A 20,618-nucleotide genomic window follows, 5' to 3' on the forward strand; every position below is an offset into this window, starting at 1 on the left:
CTATAGATATCTATTAGGTCCATTTGGTTCATAATGTCAGAAAGTTCCATTATTTGTTTAGTTTTTATCAGGATGACCTGTCTATTGGTGAGAGTGTGGTGGCGAAGTCTCCCACTATTTATGTGTGAGGTTCAATATGTGATTTAAGCTTTAGCAATGTTTCTTTTACAGCCCCATTAGCTGAGGGGCAGCAATAAACCATGAGAGAATCTGAGATAATGAGGCAGAGTACGAGGTCAGACATTTGAGATGAGGAAGCTTCGTTGTTCTCTCAAGGATGAAGTTAATTCTAAGAAGATAGAAGCATTCCATAAGATGAATGCAGGTGATTTGAGGGACATGTCTCTGAGAAGCATTTCCAGATACTTCCTCAAATCTAATGTTTCCATGCATGATTGAAACCATGGGCAGAGCTGGGAGATAACTGATGTCTGGATGCTCCTTGTGATTCTCAGAGTGAAGTGGGGGATGAGGCCTCTGTGATCTCACAGAGTAAATCGCTGCCCTAGTAACAACAGTATTCATACCCTGAGGACAACTCAGAGTCCTGCAAGGAGGCCTGGGATTTACAGCAAGTACATCGATTTACACAGGTTTGGCTGTTTTCTGGGATGAACATTACCCAAAATTCATCATGTGAGTAACTCACTTAGTGTGAGGCAATTTTTCATTAGGTTCTTTATGGGATAAGGAGACTGAAACATACTGAGGGACTTCTTCAAAGTAGCAATCCTTGAGTAGTCCCCATCATGACTAAAGTAAAGAACTCAATAGGAAAGAGCATTCTAGTACTCTACCTAACCCTGGAGACTATGTACAATTACTTTTTTCTGTTTTTTTCTGTTTTGTTTTTCTAGAAAGGGTTTCTCTGTGTAGCCAGGTCTACCCTGGAACTTGCTCCATAGAAGAGACTGGCCTCAAATTCATTAATCCTTATGGAATTAATAGTGGGTCAAGGCCAGAAGTACTTGTGACCTCTAATAATGTTCAGCTGTTAGGATTTCCTTGGTCTGAGAGTAAAAAGTATTTCAAATTAATGAATTACACTGCTATGGGCCAGGGCCTACCTATTTGCTTTACTAGAAATACTACCAATGCTGGATGTATTTCTGTGAACCCTCAAACTTAAAAGAATATTTCTAAGACTGCAGTGCAAAGCATGAAAATGGGAAGGCCTATCTCTCAGACTGGAAAAGCTGTCTTGTCTTGGGCTTTTAGACCTTGTGAGACAATGAACACAGAAACTGTGGAACCTGCCTTCAAGAAGTCAATCAAATTGAGAAGTTGTTATAATGACTCTCCTCTTTCCTTTAATGTGACCAGTTATTCTGACAGAATCATGAACTAGTCTGGAAATCAATCCAATATTGGACAAAACAAAATGACAGTGGGCATTTGGAAGTTTGGTTCTGGACATTTTCAGAGACATATTTGGAAATTGACAGCTGCCTTGTATAATGCTTGTTGTGGATAAAATGGAACAGGCTCTGGGGTTTAGGTAAATGTGACATCCTGTGTTACCCTACCCAATTTTTTACTAATTGGTTATTTTACCTGTTGTAGGCTCTGTTAGTGAATTCAGTGTTTCTTGTTTTAATTGTCTTTTGTCCAATTACATTTCTGCACTGTATGATGGTCAATTATTAATGATAGTTGATCAACCAGCTTTTATCCTGTAAATTTATCTGAATCCTGGTATTCTTAAAAAGGCTTACAAATATTAGAGGAATTAGATCACGCTCTGGCAAGAAGCATTTATGGTTGGGCTGATCATTGATGGTGTTGTTTCTTTCCTAACACTTATAGCTATTTCTTCTGTATTAGTTTTAGTACAAGAGATACAAACAACTAGTTAATCGTTTTGCAGAAAATGTAATCAATGCCCTGAGCATTCAAGAGGATTTGGATAGAGCTAGAACAAAGAATTGACACATTATATGATATAGTGAAGATCACGGGAGACGAGATACAAGGAATGTAAGTCAGAAACCATTTGGAATGTCAGACTTAACACCTACAGATTTGTTAAACTCCAAAAATGTATAATGAGTTCAGCATAATTGGACCAAAGTAAAAAGGCACCTTCAAGGTATATGGCATAATACTAATGCTTATTTAGATTTATTAGCCCTGAATAAGGAGGTTGTAAGTTTAAAAATGAAAAGCCTTTGTCTTTTTATGCTGCTAACCTTACAAACGATATTCTGAAAAAATTAAAGGTCATTTTTCCTTCATGCTACTCATTTACATTTCTCATTGTGTATAGCAGGACTTGACTTTATGATCCTTTCTATAGCTTGTCTATTACCTGTTCCTTTAAGAGAAATCATCAAAACTTTTACAGATGTCAAAGCAGAGATACATAAGTTCAAGCTTCAATGTCTTCCTTAGCAGAAATTATTCGCCAATGACAGATAAGATCATCTTAAAAACCTTTTCGACTTAAGAAAGAGTAAATACAAGATTATTCAAATGCCAATGACAGTTAAGAGCTGTGTTTTCAGATGACAACCTAAGACAGTCACAACTTTCTGCTCCATGACCAATAGTGTGTGGCTCTTATAGATAAAAAAGACAGATAAGATTCTCTCAGAGATGGATCAACCTAAGACATGAAATGAATGCTAGGACTCATGTACTGATGATGGGTAAGGTCCACACTTCTTGAGTGGATGCCTAAAACAAGCACAGTCATCCTGTGTCAATAGCTGAGACAGCGTTGGCTTGTATACATAAAGGGGTCATGTGGAGAACACCTACGGAGTTAACTGTGGCCGACTTCTTGCTGTGGTTAATTATGAATGAGTGTGCTGATATACATTTTTGTTTTTAATTAAGACTTACAGTATACCCTGCTAAGTTTATCAACTTACTCATACTTCATTGAAAGATTGTCCGAGCCTAAAAGAAATGACCTTAGTTAAACATCAAAATTGTATATCATAAACTTACCACATAAAGCATTTGTGGCCATTGTTTATCTTCCTGGAATTGGTCATGCTTTCTGTTTCCAGTCTTTAAAAGACACTGAGAAAATACACCTGTTGTTGGCATTGTATTGACCAGCAGCCCTCCCATATCCATCTCTTGCACCTTCTTTTAACCTTTCGTATAATCACCTTCACTCCTTCAATCATGTTTTTGTGCTCTGGCACTAGGGGTGAAGTTCCCCACAGTGAAAGACTGGAAGTGAACCTGTTTCCATAAAATGGCCATAAGACATCAGGTTCTGCCCTTAAATCCCAGTCCAAAAGACACCTGTGTGCCTGGACAAACTTTCAGCTTTCCCAAACCAACTGAGGCCTGTCTTCTATGACTTCACATACAAATCATTGTCATGGTTATTACATGTCCTAGTTCTACAAGCAGCATAGTCTACTTGAGTTGGCTATGGCTAGGACTTGAAACCAGGAGAAGGTAGTCAAGGATGCCTTTCAGTTAAGTCAGTGCAGAGAATTCTTTGGGTAAAGATGTGATCTCACGTCAGTATAAGTACTTGCTAAGGGGCTTTATAAAATGGGTGAGAGAGGTAAAATTCAGTGTCTAGGGGTTTTTGATATACAAGACAGATGTTATCTTGAGAAGAATTGCAGTAACAAAAACCTCAGAGACACTTTCAAACACCATGGCCAGGCAAACTTAGGGAGCACAGAAACCACTTGCACACAGGGTAAAAAGGGTCGTGTGAAGATCTCCATTTAAGCATTCAACACTTTAGCAAGGCACCCTTTAGACTTTGGAGGACTAATTTCTATTTTTTCTCTTGCCTACTTGTGATATTTCACCACGATACTTCAACACAAAAGGTAAAAAATGCATCATGGTGCCATCATATAGGGACTCTCTTGTGGGTCTCATAACTTAAAAACATCAATCTTTCCACATCAGTTCATGGGCCTAATCAACCACAGGCACAGTCACCTGGGCAACGAGAGAGTCTTTTCCTCACCATTCCCCTAAATATTTGATGTATAATTTGTTTCATCTGGATTCTGGGCTTTAGTTGTCTGTCCATGTTTCCCTGAGGAAAGGTCAATGATATTCTGAGTACATTTAGGTTACCAAGTATTTTGCTGTATACAAATTCACAAGTCTAGTTTTGTTGCTTTTTTTTAAAAAAATGTTTTTTCCAATGGTGATCATATTTGAAAGTAAAAGTTTCCACTTGCATGAATTCAAAAGGATTCACTACATCAACCTAAAGAAAACCAGAAATTCCGCCCCTGAGGATAAGATATATGGGCCTGCAACAGTGCCTCAAATGAAAGAGGCCCTAGGAAAATTAAGGGAAGGATTTGCCTGGGTCACTCTCTACCCTGATGAAGAGGCCCAGGCCCAAAGCCAAAAGAGATGTGGGCCTGGGCTTATCCCTAAAACCTGGAGAGGCCCAGGTCCAAAGAAGAATAGATGTGGAACTAGACCAATCACTGACCCTGAAGAAGCCCAGGACAAGAAAAAATAAACATGGGACTAGGCCTAAACCTAACCCAGACATAGCCTGGGCTCAAAGCAATAAGATATGTGGACTTAGGCCTATCCTAAACCCTGAAGCGGCTTAGGCCCAAAGAAGAAAAAGTATGGGCCTGGGCCCAACGAGAAAGAGATGTGGGCCTAGACAAATCCCTGATCATGAAGAAGCCCAGGCCCAAAGCAAGAAGAGATGTGGGCCTGGGCCAATCCCTACCACTGAAGAAGCCTGGGTCTAAAGTAAGAAGAAATATGGGCTTGAGCCTATCTTTAAAAATGACAAGGCCTAGGCTGAAAGACATAGATATGTGGACCTGGGCCAACACCTGACCCTTAAGATGTCTGCTCCCACCAAGAATGGATTTGTACCTGAGACAATTTCTAACCCTCAGGTGCCCAGGCCCAAATCAAGAAGTGAAAAACCCTGAACTGGCCATGTCCAAATATTGAAAATACATGGGCTTGGGCCATCCCTTCATATGAAAGAGGCCCAGGCCACCACACCCTCACACACACACACCCCTAAAGTGTGTTAAGGCAGAGCTTGCCCCTAAAGAATCCCCACCTCAAAAAAAAAAAAAAAGTGCAGGCCTGGGCCAATTTCTGAGCCTGAAAAAGCCCAGCCCCCAAAAAAGAGAAAATACTTGGCTTCGTGCCAAGGCCTCAAACATGACTTAAAAATAAAATCCTAGGAAAGTGGTATATGCAGAACAACTCTGACGCTGAAGAACCTCGAGCTCAGTAACAGAAGATCTGTGGATGGGTAAACTACTGAATAAAGAGGACCAGGACAATCACAAAACAGGAGCATGTCTAAGCCAAAGCTGAAACAGAAGAATCCTGGACCAAAAGCAAAATAAATGTGGAATGCGCCTATCCAGGGCCCCAAACAAGAAGATAAATCCTAACCAAGAAGGGAAACAAGAAGGGAAAACAAACAAGAAGGGAAAAATCCTAAAATGAGAGACCCCAGCAGAACCAAAAATCTGTACGATGGCTGAATGAATCACTGAAATTCAGGATGCCCATGCCAAAATGCTAATATAAAGTTAGTCCAGGTTCACCATCCCAAACAAAGAGCTGTGCCCAGGCCAAAACTAAGAAACATCATTGCAGTTTGAGCACTCTGGTTCATGACCTTAATTTAAATTCTCATTTTACAACCAATCGAGGCATCGATGCAGACACTCCCAGTTGTCCCTCCATAATCATGGACTGACTCACATAAGGTGCTCCCTATCTATACTGATGACTGATGTAAGCTGTCGTCCTGAGTACAAGGGATATGAATCACATACTACTTCGCTCAACCACATCCTCAGTGCATACAAGCTAGAGTGACACAATTACTATAATGTGCCAATCACCTATCAATATGGACTTACCATGTAAAAAAGGCTTGTTATACTTCACTGTGTACCTTTCTGAGGCAAGAACTTATCTTGACTTCAACTGTTCTTTAGGAACAATTAATTTTCAAATATAACTCAGGCCACAGCTTCTTCAGCAAGAATCTCTGACTAACATAAGATTGGTCTTCTGAGTAACTGACATATGGACACTTTTTTTCTCCAGGAAGCAGATTTGATGGTGATCAAATGAGGTACAAGGCCATGAATAGGCCTCAAAGAAAATCTTGAACTGCACGGAGCCATATTGGATTTGGGCCTAGCCGCTTTTTGACTGCATGGCTCAAAGTGGCTAGGTGACTTTGGGCTGTTTGGCCACAGAGACTCACCCCTAAGATGACTGCATTAAGTCTTAAGATTGTTGAATGAAAGCCTCTCCCATGAATTTATGGCACAGGAAGATAACATTCAAGGGATGCCTCAGCTCCCTTAGCAGATACCTGTTACCTCCTGAATCAACACCCAGTGTCTCCACCACCTGACCTCATCATCTACCGCCTGACCTCTTTGCCTCCAGCTATCACTACCTATATCCGCACCTCCCCCTCCTCTGTGTTTCACAAAGGACACTCCCCCTACCTGAAAGCCTTAAAAGCTGTAACATTCACCCCAATAAACGAGACCTTGACAACAGAATCTTGCTTGGTCTCCTTCTTCTCTCACCCCCCATTTAGGCCCAAGGGTAGCGCCCCTTCGGGACCCTGAATAACTGGGTCCCCGCTGACGGGGACATTGAACCTCCTTGAATACCAAGTACCCTGGACTCTGACTGTCAACAAGGGTATTTGAGTCACATCCTCTATCCACCACTGGACACAATTCCACCACAAAGGAGCCAGGCCTTAAAGGGGCCAAGCCTCAATTGAATGATCATATGAAATAGATACAACTATGACCCTGCCATGATCAGAAACCAGGCATTGTCTCACATAAATTTAATTTCTTCAACAAATTATGACCCACTCCATGCCATTGTTAAGAAATTTGGACTCAATGTTGATCATATCACAGCCTGTAATCTCCAAATGAAACCAATCTACAAGATCCTTTTGGTACACCTGTGATCTGTGGGCTGTATCCACCATTCTACCAACTCACCTCAAGTGTGTCAAGACAACATCAATACATTTAAGTAATCTGTACCACCCATGAATATCAAAGAGCATGGGCACACCATGGGATCAAGGGAGTGTGGGTTGCACCCAAGGGATCCTCTGTGTCCAAGTCTGATCTGGAATACTACAAATAAAGGAAAATAATTTTACATCTTCCATAATATGTATACATATGTCCAAGCCCCATCTCATATATTAAAATCCATCCCTACTATGCTGCCTTCACCTGTAAGGAAGGCAACACAGAAGAGAAGGCTACAAGCACACCTAGCTTCTGAAAGGATCAGCAGATCTGTCATCTGCCTTTTGTTTCAGATGTATGCAGGTAGTCGAAACTGCCAGTTTCCAGAAAGCCAGGAATTATTATATATATCCTATAAAAATGTATTATATATGTATCCTATAAAAATGCACCAAAACTTTTAGTCACCATTGATAGGGAAATAAGATAGTCCATGGTAAAAACAAATTTAAGCAATATTTATCTATGAATCTACAGAAGAAATAGAAGATCATAAATAGAATATGCTAAAAGGAAAATTCTAAACTAGGAAATAAATTACAACTATGAAACCACAGGGAATGAATAATTCCAGACTACCAAAATCAAAGGAATGAAACCACAACACACAGACAGGTATCACCATCATCACCACCACCATCACTGCCATCAAATGAAACAAGAAATGACAGAAATCAACAAAGTAATTGCTCATTGATGTCTTGATATCAATAGTCTCAATTATTGAATAAAAGACACAGACTAATAGACTGCATGCAAAAACAGGACATATCCTTTTACTGTATTCAAGAAACACACCTTCACATTAAGGATAGATATTACCTCAGGGTGAAGGGTAGGAAAAAGATATTCCATGTAAATGGAGCTAACATTCAAGCTCCCAATGCCATTTTAATATCTAACAATTTAGACTTCACCTCAAAACTAATAAAAGGAGATACAGAAGAACACTACATAGCCATCAAAGGAAAAATCAATCAAAGGACAATTCAATTCTTAACACATAGGTATCCAACATTAAAAGAAACAGTCCACGAGGAAAAATCAGAGTGACCCTCACACTCTAACAGTGGGAGACTTCAAGTACCTGTAGATATATCATCCAGACAAAAACTAAACTGAGAAGTACTGCAGCAAACATAGCAAAATGAGGTGGACCTAAAAAATATTTACAGAAGAGTTTACCCAAATACAAAATACTCTACCATCTTCTCAGAAACTTATAGAAATTCCTCAATATTGGTAACAACCAGATTTTTGAATCAACCCATACAAATTGAAATAACAGTCTTCATCCTGCCTGACCACCAGGGACTAATGCTGGACACCACCACCACCAAAAACAATATAAAACTTGCAAACTAATAGAAACTGAAAAACTCTGTATCAAATAAGGTATGTCAAGGCAGAAATGAAAAATAAACGCTTTCTAAGACTGAATAATAATGGAAGCAAAACATATCCAAATCCATGGAGAAATGAAGAAAGGCCTAAGAGGCAGTTCACAGTACTCACGGACAATATTTTTTAAAAAATTGGAGTTATTTCATGCTACTTAACAGCACTAGCCAACTCTAAAACAAACCTGGGGGAATCACAACACAAAGAAGAAGACTGCAAGAAATGATCAAGCTCAGGTTGAAATCAATAAAATAATACAAAGCATCAATGAAACTGTTAGTTGGTTGTTTGAGAATCTCAGTAAGACTGACAAACTATCAGCCAATTTCATTAAAAGGCAAAGAAAGAAGACTGAAACTAAAAAAGTTATGGATGAAAAGTGGCACATAACAATAGATACCAAGGAAACAGAATAGTAAGGACATGCCTTAAAAACCTGTACTCTACCAAACTAGAAAATCTAAAACAAATGCCTCCCTTTCTAGATACATAGATTATCCAAAGTTAAACTAAGGTCACATAAGCAATTGAAAAAAGCCAATAATCCATAGGGGAAAGGAAGCAGACATTAAAAGTCTCTTTTAAAAAAAAGCCCAGAAAAGATGATTTTTGACAAAGAATTCTACCAGACTTTTAAACAGTTAATGCCAACACTACTCAATTTATTCCACAAAGTACCAACAGAAGGAACATTGCACAGTTTATTTTATGAGGACAAGTTTTCCTGATCCCTAAACCAGAAAAGACCAACCAAAAAAAGAAAATTACAAAACAATGTTTCTTATGGACAGACGTGAAAATATTCAACATGATAATCGTGAAGTACCTTGAAGAGCACATAAGAAAGATCATCCACCATGAACAAGTAGGCATTGTCCCAGAGATGCAGGCATAGTTTAATATACAAATATCAATAAATGTATTCCACTGTATAAAAAAACTGAAAATAAAATGTGATTGTCTCATCTAATTAGGCTGCCAAAAAAGCTTTGAGAAAATGCAAAAGCCCCTTTGTAAGAAGCTATCATAAGACAAGCTACTAACTAGCAAGTGATCTGCCTGAGATGACTTGTCCTTGGATTAAAAATATTCAATGAAGCTTTAATAGGCAAGGCCCAGGAGAAAATCATTGTAGGAAAAGTTCCTGCGATTAATATGCTTTTCCTGTTTTTATTAAACACATATAACAATCACTAGGTATTAGTCCACCCTTTTGCAAAGATCTCTCCAGTACTTTGTGGATGTACTGTCTTGCAGTGATGCTATATAGACAAATAGATGGCTTCTTAATTCTCTTTTTTTTTATTAACTTGAGTATTTCTTATATACATTTCGAGTGTTATTCCCTTTCCCGGTTTCCGGGCAAACATCCACCTCCCCCCTCCCCTTCTTTATGGGTGTTCCCCTCCCCATCCTCCCCCCCTTGCCGCCCTCCCCGCAACAATCACGTTCACTGGGGGTTCAGTCTTAGCAGGACCCAGGGCTTCCCCTTCCACTGGTGCTCTTACTAGGATATTCATTGCTACCTATGGGGTCAGAGTCCAGGGTCAGTCCATGTATAGTCTTTAGGTAGTGGCTTAGTCCCTGGAAGCTCTGGTTGCTTGGCATTGTTGTACATATGGCGCCTCGAGCTCCTTCAAGCTCTTCCAGTTCTTTCTCTGATTCCTTCAGTGGGGGTCCTATTCTCAATTCAGTGGTTTGCTGCTGGCATTCGCCTCTGTATTTGCTGTATTCTGGCTGTGTCTCTCAGGAGCGATCTACATCCGGCTCCTGTCTGTCTGCACTTCTTTGCTTCATCCATCTTGTCTAATTGGGTGGCTGTATATGTATGGGCCACATGTGGGGCAGGCTCTGAATGGGTGTTCCTTCTGTGTCTGATTTAATCTTTGCCTGTGTGTCAGGAGTGCTGTAGACCTGTTTTCCTGGTTTCTTTCAGCCTGTTATGACGACAGAGTGTTCTGCTTTTGGGCGTGTAGTTTTCCCTCTCTACAGGTCTTCAGCTGTTCCTGTGGGCCTGTGTCTTGAGTTCACCAGACAGGTCACTTGCAGCAGAAAAGTTGGTCTTAGCTGTGGTCCCGAGGCTCAAGTTTGCTCGCGGGGTGCTGCCCAAGAGCTCTCCGCGGCAGCAGCAACCAGGAAGGTGCCGCCGTTTCCGGGAGCTTCAGTGCACCAGGGTTCCAGATGGCGTTTGGTGTTTTCCTCTGGCGTCTGAGATGTGTATGCAGAGTGCAGTCTCTTCTGGTTTCCCAGGTGTGTCTGCCTCTCTGAAGGTTTAGCTCTCCCTCCCACGGGATTTGGGTGCAGAGAACTGTTTATCCGGTCTGTTTCCCTCAGGTTCCGGCGGCGGTGTCTCAGAGGCAGCGGTCCTGCCGCTCCTGGGCCCTCCCCCACGGGAACCCAGAGGCCTTATACAGTTGCCTCTTGGGCCAGGGATGTGGGCAGGGGTGGGCAGTGTTGGTGGTCTCTTCTGCTCTGCAGCCTCAGGAGTGCCCACCTGACCAGGCGGTCGGGTCTCTCTCCCACGGGGTCTGGGAGCAGAGAGCTCCTATGAATACTTTTGTTCTGCCTTTTAAAAATGACTGAAACATTTGCACTTTGGTCATCCTTCTTCTTGATCTTCATGTGGTTTATGGATTATATCTTGGGTAATTTGAGCTTTTGGGCTAATATCTACTTATCAGTGAGTGCATACCACGTGTGTTCTTCTGTGACTATGTTACCTTACTCAGGATGATATTTTCTAGCTCCATGAATTTGCCTATGAATTCCATGAAGTCATTGTTTTTGATAGTTGAGTAGTACTCTATTGTATACATGTATGTTTTCTGTATCCATTCCTCTGTTGAAGGTCATCTGAGTTCTTTCCAGCTTCTGGCTATTAGAAATAAGGCTGCTACGAACATAGTGTAGCATGTGTCCTTGTTATATGTTGGAGCATCATTTGAGTATATGCCCAGGAGTGGTATAGCTGGGTCCTCAGGTAGTACTATGTCCAGACTGATTTTCAGAGTAGCTGTACCAGTTTGCAATCCCACCAACTCGGGAGGAGTGTTCCTCTTTCTCCACATCCTCACCACCATGTGCTGTCACCTGAGTTTCTTATCTTAGCCATTCTGACTGATATGAGATTGAATCTTAGGGATGTTTTGATCTGCATTTCCCTGATGACTAAAGATGTTGAACATTCTTTTTTTTATTTTTTTTATTAACTTGAGTATTTCTTATATACATTTCAAGTGTTATTCCCTTTCCCCGTTTCTGGGCAAACATCCCACTCCCCCCTCCCCTTCTTTATGGGTGTTCCCCTCCCCATCCTCCCCCCCTTGCCGCCCTCCCCCCAACAATCACGTTCACTGGGGGTTCAGTCTTAGCAGGACCCAGGGCTTCCCCTTCCACTGGTGCTTTTACTAGGATACTCATTGCTACCTATGGGGTCAGAGTCCAGGGTCAGTCCATGTATAGTCTTTAGGTAGTGGCTTAGTCCCTGGAAGCTCTGGTTGCTTGGCATTGTTGTACATATGGGGTCTCGAGCCCCTTCAAGCTCTTCCAGTTCTTTCTCTGATTCCTTCAACGGGGGTCCTATTCTCAATTCAGTGGTTTGCTGCTGGCATACGCCTCTGTGTTTGCTGTATTCTGGCTGTGTCTCTCGGGAGAGATCTACATCCGGCTCCTGTTGGCCTGAACTTCTTTGCTTCATCCATCTTGTCTAATTGGATGGATGTATATGCATGGGCCACATGTGGGGCAGGCTCTGAATCGGTGTTCCTTCTGCCTCTATTCTAAACTTTGCCTCCTTATTCCCTCCCAAGGGTATTCTTGTTCCCCTTTTAAAGAAGGAGTGAAGCATTCACATTTTGATCATCCGTCTTGAGTTTCATTTGTTCTAGGCATCTAGGGTAATTCAAGCATTTGGACTAATAGCCACTTATCAATGAGTGCATACCATGTGTGTTTTTCTGTGATTGGGTTACCTCACTCAGGATGATATTTTCCAGTTCTGACCATGCCTACGAATTTCATAAAGTCATTGTTTTTGATAGCTGAGTAATATTCCATTGTGTAGATGTACCACATTTTCTGTATCCATTCCTCTGTTAAAGGGCATCTGGGTTCTTTCCAGCTTCTGGCTATTATAAATAAGGCTGTGATGAACATAGTGGAGCACGTGTCTTTTTTATATGTTGGGGTATCTTTTGGGTATATGCCCAAGAGAGGTATAGCTGGATTCTCAGGCAGTTCAATGTCCAATTTTCTGAGGAACCTCCAGACTGATTTCCAGAATGGTTGTACCACTCTGCAATCCCACCAACAATGGATGAGTGTTCCTCTTTCTCCGCATCCTCGCCAGCATCTGCTGTCCCCTGAGTTTTTGATCTTAGCCATTCTCACTGGTGTGAGGTGAAATCTCAGGGTTGTTTTGATTTGCATTTCCCTTATAACTAAAGATGTTGAACATTACTTTAGGTGTTTCTCAGCCATTCGGCATTCCTCAGCTGTGAATTCTTTGTTTAGCTCTGAACCCCATTTTTTAATAGGGTTATTTGTCTCCCTGCACTCTAACTTCTTGAGTTCTTTGTATATTTTGGATATAAGGCCTCTATCTGTTGTAGGATTGGTAAAGATCTTTTCCCATGTGTTGGATGCCGTTTTGTCCTAACCACAGTATCCTTTGCCTTACAGAAGCTTTGCAGTTTTATGAGATCCCATTTGTCGATTCTTGATCTTAGAGCATAAGCCATTGGTGTTTTGTTCAGGAAATTTTTTCCAGTGCCCATGTGTTCCAGATGCTTCCCTCGTTTTTCTTCTATTAGTTTGAGTGTATCTGGTTTGATGTGGAGGTCCTTGATCCACTTGGACTTAAGCTTTGTACAGGGTGATAAGCATGGATCGATCTGCATTCTTCTACATGTTGACCTCCAGTTGAACCAGCACCATTTGCTGAAAATGCTATCTTTTTTCCATTGGATGGTTTTGGCTCCTTTGTCAAAAATCAAGTGCCCATAGGTGTGTGGGTTCATTTCTGGGTCTTCAATTCTGTTCCATTGGTCTATCTGTCTGTCTCTGTACCAATACCATCCAGTTTTCATCATGATTGCTCTGTAATACTGCTTGAGTTCAGGGATAGTGATTCCCCCTGAAGTCCTTTTATTGTTGAGGATAGTTTTAGCTGTCCTGGGTTTTTTGTTATTCCAGATGAATTTGCAAATTGTTCTGTCTAACTCTTTGAAGAATTGGATTGGTATTTTGATGGGGATTGAACATTTCTTTAGGTGCTTCTCAGTCACTCAATATTCCTCATCTGAGAATTCTTGGTTTAGCTCTATCCACATTTTTGATAAGGATATTTGGCTTTCTGGAGTCTAACTTCTTTAGTTCTTTATATATATTGGATAGTAGCCCTCTATCAGATATAGGATTGGTAAAGATCTTTTCCCAATCTGTTGGTTGCCATTTTGTCCTAATTAGAGTGTCCTTTTCCTTACAGAAGCTTTGCAATTTTTTGAGGTCTCATTTGTTGATTCTTGATCTTAGAGCATAAGCCATTGGTGTTCTATTGAGGAAATTTTCCCCCAATGTCCATGTATTCAAGGCTCTTCCCCCTTTTTCTTCTATAAGTGTTAGTGTATCTGGTTTTATGTGGAGGTCCTTGATCCACTTGGGCTTAAGTTTTCTACAGGGCAATAAGAATGGATCAATTTGCATTCTTCTACATGCTGAATGTCAGTTGAACCAGCACTAATTGTTGAAAATGCTATCTATATTTCACTGGATGGTTTAGCTCCTTTGTCAAAGATCAAGTGACCATAGGTATGTGCATTCATTTCTGGGTCTTCAATTCTATTCCATTAATCTACCTGCCTGTCTCTGTACCAATAATCTCTATTGCTCTTTAATACAGCTTGAAGTCAGGGATGATGGTTCCCCCAGAAGTTCTTTTATTGTTGAGAATAGTTTTTAATATCCTAAGTTTTTTGTTATTACAAATGAATTTGCAAATTGCTCTTTCTAATTCTATGAAGAATTGAGTTGGGATTTTCATGGGTATTGCACTGAATCTGTAGATTGCTTTTGGCAAAATGGTGATTTTCACTATATTATCCTGTCAATCCATGAGCATGGAAGAAATTTCCATCTTCTGAGGTCTTCTTCAATTTCTTTCTTCAGAAACTTGAAGTTCTTGTCATACAGATCTTTTCACTTGCTTGATTAGAGTCACACCAAGGTACCTTATGATATTTGTGACTATTGTGAAGGGTGTCCTTTCCCTAATTTCTTTCTCAGCCTGTTTATCCTTTAAGTAGAGCAAGGCTACTGATTTGTTTGAGTTAATTTTATATCCAGTCACTTTGCTGAAGTTGTTTACCAGGCTGAGTATTTCTCTGGTGGAACTTTTGGGGTCACTTAAGTATACTATCATATCATCTGCAAATAATGCTATTTTTACTTCTTCCTTTCCAATTTGTATTCCTTTAACTTCCCTTTGTTGTCTGCTCTGGCTAGGACTTCGAGTACTATATTGAATAAGTAAGGACAGAGTGGGCAGCTTTGTCTAGTCCCTGATTTTAGTGGAATTGCTTCAGGTTTCTCTGCATTTAGGTTGATGTTGGCTACTGGTTTGCTATACATTGCTTTTTACTATGTTTAGGTACGGTCCTTGAATTCCTGATCTTTCCAAGACTTTTAACATGAAGGGGTGTTGAATTTTGTTAAATGCTTTCTCAGCATCTAATGAGGTGATCATGTTTTTTCATTTCTTTGTGTTTTTTACCTAGCGGATTACTTTGATGGATGTCTTTATATTATACCATCCCTGCATCCCTGCGATGAAACCTACTTGATCATGATGGATGGTTGTTTTGATATATTCTTGCCAAGAGAGCAGGTCAACTCAGCACAGGCAGGAACTGGAAGCCAGTCCTCTCATCTTCAAAACATGACCTAAAATTCACATCAATGAGTTTAATAAAATCTTCACATTGAGTTTTATTTCCTCAGCCTGCAATACTTTTTTTCTTTTCTTCTAGCTTCAAAAGCAGAATTTCACTGAGTTCCTCCCGTGGATTAGTATGTCTTTCCTTAAGCTTAGGTCCCTCTTCCATCCTGTCTCTCCTGGTGTCCTTCCTATGGTGGCTTTCACTCTACATCACTGGCAGATATGATAGTGAAAACATCTGTTTGCCTTTGAATGACAGTCATGAGTCATTTGTGTCATCAAACGGATAAATTTCAATAGAGATTACATTTTGCTACTCATTAATATTGACATTTCAATACATTTATAACACTACACCACTTAGTATCTCACAAAAATTGTTTTCTGTCATAATTTTCGAGAGAGATAAATAGCTAAGTAGAGTGTGGGGAAACTCACCTTTTAGGAAAGACTTAAGCTAAATCAAATTAAACAGGCTTCTCTCCTATGGAATTTTTAGAAGCTTCCCTTTCTGATCCTCACTCTCAAATTAGCATTCATCATTTCCCATCAAACCAAAGGCTTTGTGCTGCACATTCCAAGGAGTATTCATCACAACACACTACAGAAATGATGGTCTCATTCTTTAATTGATGGTGACATAGTAAAGACCTATTCTTGTTCCATTTAATTATGAAATTTTCCTTTGATCCTATCCTGTACCTTTAGCAGCAAAGTAAGTAAATTTACTTTGTACTAAATAAGTCAAAAGGATAAGTGGCTTGACTATGCCACTATGTATAGCCTCTTAATTAATTTTAACTGCTACCTAAAACTTTTGCATATTTATGGATGCCATGTTTTGACACAAGTACACATTGCATAATGTTCAAGTGTGGATGTATCTCCTCAAATGTTACTGTTTCTTTACAATCAAACATTCAAATTTCCCTTGAAACTAGTGCAGGACATGTTTGAATAAAAACAACTAATGTGGAGTCATCTGGGAAGAGAGATCCTCAATTGAGGAACTGCCTCATTGCTGTGGACCTGTCTGTAGTGATATTTTCTTAATTGGTGATTGATATGGTGACCTCGGGCCCCTGTCAGTGGTATCACCCCTACCTAATTGGGTTGTGTGGAGAGGGAAGCTGAGCTAGCCAGCATGCAGCTTTCCTCCATGGGTTCTGCCTCTGTTCCAGCTGGAGTTCCTTCACTGAGTAGACTCAATGGTATAGTATGTCCTGAAAGTTGTAAGATAAAATAAAATGCTCCACCTAAGTTTGTTTTGATCTGTCCTTTGTCAAAGCAAAAGAAAAGCAAACCAGGACAAAACTTTTAAAGAAAATGGTTAGTGCATTATGTACAGCAACTCCAGAGTACCAGAGACATGAGAAACCCTAATCTTACTTAGTACATTCACTACCCTCTGCCCAAACTCACTCCATCTGTGTCTGTTAGTGTTTATTCATCTTTTATTTAATAGACTTAGTTTTTTTGTTTGTTTTGGTTATTGTTATTACTTATATTTTTTTTACAGTCGAGCCATTGTCGTCCTCCTGGTCCTCCCTCCCACAGTTCCTCATCCCATTTCTCCTCTCCTGTTTCCAAGAGGATAGTGCCCACCATCAGGCCTCCCTACTCCCTAGGGCCTCAAGTTCCTAAAGGGTTACGCTTGCCTTCTCCCACTGAGGCCAGACTAGGCAGTCCTCTTCTATATATGTGTGGGGTCCTCGGACTAATTCATGTATTCTATCTGATTGGTGGCTCAGGGTCTGAGACATCTCAGGGGTCCAGGTTAGTTGAGACTGTTGGTCTCTCAGTGGGGCCACCCTCATCTTCACTTCTTCCAGCCTTTCTCTAATTCAACCACGGGGGTCCTCAACCTCAATGCAATGGTCTGTCTCAGTCAGCTACTTGTTGTGCCTCTCAGGGGACAGTCATGCCAGGTTCCTGTCTGTAAACACACCATATCACCAGTAATAGTATTAGGCCCCAATTGGAGCCTAATACTAAAGGAATTTAGATGGATCCCAATTTGGGCCGGTCACTGGACTGCCTTTCCGTCAGTCTCTTTTCCATTTTTGTCCTACAGTTCTTTTAGAAAGGAACAATTCTGGGTCAGAGTTTTTGACTGTGGGATGGCAACCCCATCCCTCCACTTAATGCCCCATGTTTCTACTGGAGGTGGACTCTGAGTTCCCTCTCCCTATTGTTGGGCATTTCATCTAAGGTTCCTCCCTTTGTGTCCTGATAGTCTTTCACTTCCCAGATCTCTGGTACTTTCTAAAGGGTACCTCTTCCTTCTCCCTCCTCCAAGGTTAAATATTTCCATTAATTCCGCAGGCCTTTAGAGCTTCTCTCCTGCCCCCCCCCCAATACTTGGTTATTTTACCTTTTCCCCTCCCCCTCCTCTCTCTCACTTAGGCCCCTCCATCTCTCTGCCTCCCATGATAATTTTTTCCTCCCTTCTAAGTGGGATTGAACCATCCTCACTTGGGTTTTTCTTCTTGTTAAAGTACTTGAGTTCTATGGATTGTATCCTAGACATTCTGCACTTTTTGGCTAATATCCACTTATTACTTAGTAAGTACATACAATGCATGTCCTATTGGGTTTGAGCGAGGGCCCAGGATGAGGTAACTCATCTAGTTCCATCCATTTGCCTACAAAACTCACAATGTCTTCATTCTTAATAGTGGAATAGTATTCCATCATGTAAATGAACCATATGTTCTGTATCCATTCTTCTGGTGTGGTACATCTGGATCATTTCCAGCTTCTGGATATCACAGATCAAGCTGCTATGAACATAGTGGAACATGTGCCCCTGTAGTATGGTGGGGCATCTTTGGGTATATGCCCAAGAGTGGTATTGCTGGGTCTTCAGGTAGATCTATTTCAAATTTACTGATGAACTTCCAGATTGATTTCCAGAATGGGTGTAACAGTTTACAATCTCACCAGCAATGGAAGAGTATTCCTCTTTCTCCATATCCTCACCAACATGTACTGTCACCTGAGTTTTTTATCTTAGTCATTCTGATTGGTGTAAGGTGGAATCTCAGGGACATTTGACTTGCATTTACCCTGATGTCTGAGGATGTTGAACATTTAAGTGCTTCTCAGCCATCTGAGATCCTCTGTTGTGAATTCTCTGTTTAGCTCTATACTCCATTTTTGATTGGGTTGTTTGGTTCTTTAGAGGTGAGCTTCTTGAGTTCTTCATATATTTAGGATAATAGCCTTCTATGGGATGTAAGGTTAGTGAAGATTTTTCCCCCAATTTCTAGGTTGCCAATTTGTTCCATTGACTATGTCTTTTGCCTTACAGAAGCTTTTTAGTTTCATGAGGTCCCATTTGTCAATTTTTGATCTTAGAGCATAAGCAATTGGAGTTCTGTTTAGGAAATCCCCCCCCCCCCCGCTCTCTATCCTGTGCCAATGAGTTCAAGGCTCTTTCATAATTTCTCTTCAATCAGATTCAGCATATCTAATTTTATGTTGAACTCCTCAATTCACTTGGACTTGAGCTTTGTGCAAGGTGACAAATATGGATTTATTTTCATTTTCTACATGCAGACTGTCAATTAGACCAGCATTCTTTATTGGAGATGCTTTCCTTTTTTCCAGTGTACATTTTTGGCTTCTTTGTCAAAGATCAAGTGTCTGTAAGTATATGGATTTACTTCTGGTTCTTCAATTCTATTCTATTAAACAACCAGTCTGTCTCTTTATCAAATATCATGCAGTTTTTACCACTATTGCTCTGTAGTACAGCTTGAGATCAGGGATGGTGATTTCTCAAGAAGTTCTTTTATTGTTGAGAATTGTTTTTGCTATTCTGGGCTTTTTGTTTTTCCATATGAATTTGAGTATTTTCTTTCCATGTTTGTGAAGAATTGTGTTGGAATTTTGATTGAGATTGCATTAAATCTGTAGATTGCTTTTGATAGAATGGCCATTGTTTACTATGTTAATCCTACCAATCCATGAGCATGGGAGAGCTCTCAATTTTCTGAGGGGCTTCTTCAGTTTCTTTCTTCAGGGACTTGAGGTTCTTGTCATACAGATCTTTCACTTGTTTAGTTAGAGTCACACGAAGATATTTTATTTTATTTGTGTTTATTGTGTAGGGTGTTGTTTCTCTATTTTCTTTCTCATTCCATTTATCATTTGTATAAAGAAAGGCTACTGATTTGCTTGAGTTAACTTTATATCCAGCCACTTTGCTGAAGTTGTTTATCAGCTGTAGAAGTTCTCTGGTAGAATTTTGGGGTTGCTTCTGTACACTACTATATCATCTGCAAATAGTGATACCTTGACTTCTTCTTTGACAATTTGTATCCCCTTTATCTCCTATTGTTGTCTTATTTCTCTAGCTAAAACTTTATGTACTATATTGAATAAATATGGAGAGAGCTGGCAGTCTTGTCCATGATTTTAATGGAATTGCTTCAAGTATTTCTTCATTTGATATTGGCTTTTGTTTTGCTGTATATTGTTTTTATTATGTTTAGATATGGGCCTTGAATTCCTGATCTCTCCAATACTTTTAAGATGAAGAGGTCTTGTATTTTGTCAAATGCTTTTTCATCATCTAATGGGATGATCATGTGATTTTTTGATTTTGTTTATATAGTGGAATACATTAATGGATTTTCATATATTGAACCAACCCTGCATCCCTATGATGAAGCCTACTTGATGGTAGTGAATGCTGGTTTTGATGTGTTCTTGGATTTGGTTCACTAGAATTTTATCGAGTATTTTTGCATTTTGGTCTGAAGTTCTCTTTCTTTGTTGGGTCTTTGTGTAGTTTAGGTATCAGAGTAACTGTGGCTTCACAGATTGAATTAGGTAGTGTTTCCTCTGTTTCTATATTATCAAATAGTTTGTAGAGTGTTGGTTTTAGCTCTTCTTTGATGGTCTGGTAGAATTCTGCCCCAAACCCATCTGGGTCTTGGTTTTTGGTTGGGGGTCTGGAGGTAATGACTTCTATTTCCTTATGGGATATGGGACTATTTAGATAGTTACCTGCTCTTGATTTAACTTTGGTACATTGGATCTGTCTAGAAAGTCAGCCATTTCATCTAGATTTTCCAGTTTTGTTGAGTATAGGCTTTTGTGCTGGTATATGAGAATTTTTTAATTTCCTCAGTTCTGTTCTTTTCATTTCTGATTTTGTAAATTTGATTACTATCTCTGTGCCCTTTAGTTTGGCTAATGGGTTTGTCTATTATGCTGATTTTCTTAAAGAACCAGCTTTTGATTTTGTTGCTCCTTTATAG

At 40.1% G+C, this 20,618-nt stretch overlaps 1 pseudogene; it reads left to right on the top strand.

Annotated features, from left to right (window-relative positions):
* The first annotated feature begins 498 nt into the window (after positions 1 to 498).
* The window catches only part of Cdk4-ps4 (cyclin-dependent kinase 4, pseudogene 4), a 42,615-nt pseudogene continuing 22,495 nt past the window's right edge, over positions 499 to 20,618 (top strand).

This window comes from Rattus norvegicus, chromosome 4 (genome assembly GCF_036323735.1).
Source record: "Rattus norvegicus strain BN/NHsdMcwi chromosome 4, GRCr8, whole genome shotgun sequence".
Lineage (NCBI taxonomy): Eukaryota > Metazoa > Chordata > Mammalia > Rodentia > Muridae > Rattus > Rattus norvegicus.